The sequence below is a fragment of the Eschscholzia californica genome, unplaced genomic scaffold (assembly GCF_041429995.1).
Source record: "Eschscholzia californica isolate CP2 unplaced genomic scaffold, dmEscCali1.0.p SCAF_123, whole genome shotgun sequence".
In the NCBI taxonomy this organism is placed as follows: domain Eukaryota; kingdom Viridiplantae; phylum Streptophyta; class Magnoliopsida; order Ranunculales; family Papaveraceae; genus Eschscholzia; species Eschscholzia californica.
The window spans coordinates 12,501-15,000 of record NW_028238225.1 but is presented as its reverse complement, the minus strand read 5'-3'; positions in this window follow the sequence as shown (position 1 = coordinate 15,000).

Below are 2,500 nucleotides of genomic sequence, written 5' to 3'. Positions count from 1 at the left end.
CCCATGGCGTCCCCAGCTGTCCCATGGCGTCCCGAGGCATACCAAGGCCGTCCGAAGCCTTACCAAGGCCGTCCCGAGGCATACCAAGGCCGTCCCTTGCGCGTCCCGTGCTGTCCCGTGCCGTCCTGAGCCTTACAAGGCCGTCGCATGCGCCTCCCGTGCCGTCCGAGCCTCACCAAGGCCGTCCCATGCGCGTCTCGTGCCGTCCCATGGCGTCCCGAGCCTTACAAGGCCGACCCACGCCTTACGAAGGTCGTCCCATGCCTTACAAGGCCGTCCCATGCGCGTCCCGTGCCTTACAAGACCGTCCCATGCCTTACGAAGGCCATCCCATGCGCGTCCCATGCCTTAGCAAGGCCGACCCATGCCTTACCAAGGCCGAACCATGCCTTGCCAAGGCCGTCCCATCGATCTCGGAGAAAGTACATCATCATGACATCGGAATACGGCCCCAACATCGATCTCGGAGAAAGTACATCATCATAACATCGGATCGGATGTGTATCCATCGAAGTTCCATCGACACTTCGAGAAGATCGAACATAGCTTCCTAGCATGTTAAAGGTTCGGTGCTAATGGGGACATAAAGATCCCACGACGTTCCAAACGAAAGTAAAGTGTTCCGTGCGTGTGAACTACGTTGTCCCATGTGCCGGCTCTCGACTCCTAAGATGTCCCATGTAAATGCCCTTCGTGGGAAAGAATGTCCCGTGCAACGTCCCTTGATGATCCCCATAAGGTGTCCCATGTGCGTCCCATGATGTCCCATGCGCGTCCCGTGCCGTCCGAGCCTCACCAAGGCCGTCCCATGCGCGTCCCGTGCCGTCCGAGCCTCACCAAGGCCGTCCCATGCGCGTCTCGTGCCGTCCCGAGCTGTGCCGAGGCCGTCCCGTGCTGTCCCATGCCGTCCCGAGCCTCGCCAAGGCCGTCCCGTGCCGTCCGAGCTGTGCCGAGGCCGTCCCGTGCCGTCCCGTGCTGTCCCATGCCGTCCCGAGCCTCGCCAAGGCCGTCCCATGCGCGTCCCGTGCCGTCCGAGCTGTGCCGAGGCCGTCCCGTGCTGTCCCATGCCGTCCCGAGCCTCGCCAAGGCCGTCCCATGCGCGTCCCGTGCCGTCCGAGCCTCACAAAGGCCGTCCCAGGCCGTCCCGTGCCGTCCCATGCGCGTCCCGTGCCGTCCGAGCCTCACCAGGGCCGTGACATGCCGTCCCGAGCCTGACCAAGGCCGTCCCGAGCCTCACCAAGGCCGTCCCATGCGCGTCCCGAGCTGTCCCATGCCGTCCCGAGCCTTAGCAAGGCCGTCCCATTCGCGTCCCGTGCTGTCCCATGCCGTCCCGAGCCTTAGCAAGGCCGTCCCATTCGCGTCCCGTGCCGTCCCATGCGCGTCCCGTGCTGTCCCGTGCCGTCCCGAGCCTGACCAATGCTGTCCCGTGCGCGTCCCATTCTTTTGGCTCGGCTGGCCCGTGCATTCTATGGGGTCGTGGGACATTTCGAAATCCACCCGGGCCATTTCGACTCTCTCTTCATTAATACTATTGAGGTATTATTTATGAATTATTGGAGAAAAGAAACGGAAGAAAATATTTTTTTTTCTATTTTTTATGAATTTTCCGGTGTTTATTCACTTAAAAATTCATAGAAAAATAAATATTTATCGGAATCGCTATTATAATATATCAAAAAAATCCTTGCGAAAAGACCTTTCCAACGAGTATAAGTTTGCTGGATTCCGACGAGTAACGAAGGAGTAAAGGCCCAGTATGCTTGGTTAAAAAATTGATGTTTCCTTGTGAAAATATGAAAAACAATAACTTTGCACTATAAGGGGGAGGGTTGAGCTCCTTCCCCAGAGCGTGCACAGCACTTGTGCTGGCACGTTCCCTAGTGCTCGCCAAGCACCATAGGGCATCCAAAGGGCAAAGCTCGGCCTACTACATGATGGGAAGCTTCTAATATGTCGGAATACGAAGAGATTTCGTGCGACCCGAAGCTCGGCTCGGGCGTCCCGGCCTGTGCCGAGCTGTGCCGAGCGCGTCCCAGGCCGTCCCGAGCCAAGTCTCGGGCGTCCCAGGCCGTCCCGAGCCAAGTCTCGGGCGTCCCAGGCCGGCCCGAGCAAAGTCTCGGACGTCCCAGGCCGTCCCGAGCTGTGTCGAGGCCGTCCCAGGGCGTCCCGAGCTGGAGCGAGGGCGTCCCAGGCCGTCCCGAGCCAAGTCTCGGGCGTCCCAGGCCGTCCCGAGCAAAGTCTCGGACGTCCCAGGCCGTCCCGAGCAAAGTCTCGGGCGTCCCAGGCCGTCCCGAGCTGTGCCGAGGCCGTCCCAGGCCGTCCCGAGCTGTGGCAAGGGCGTCCCAGGCCGTCCCGAGCAAAGTCTCGGGCGTCCCATGCCGTCCCGAGCTGTGGCAAGGGCGTCCCAGGCCGTCCCGAGCTGTGCCGAGGCCGTCCCGAGCCTAGTCTCGGGCGTCCCAGGCCGTCCCGAGCTATGGCGAGGGCGTCCCAGGCCGTCCCG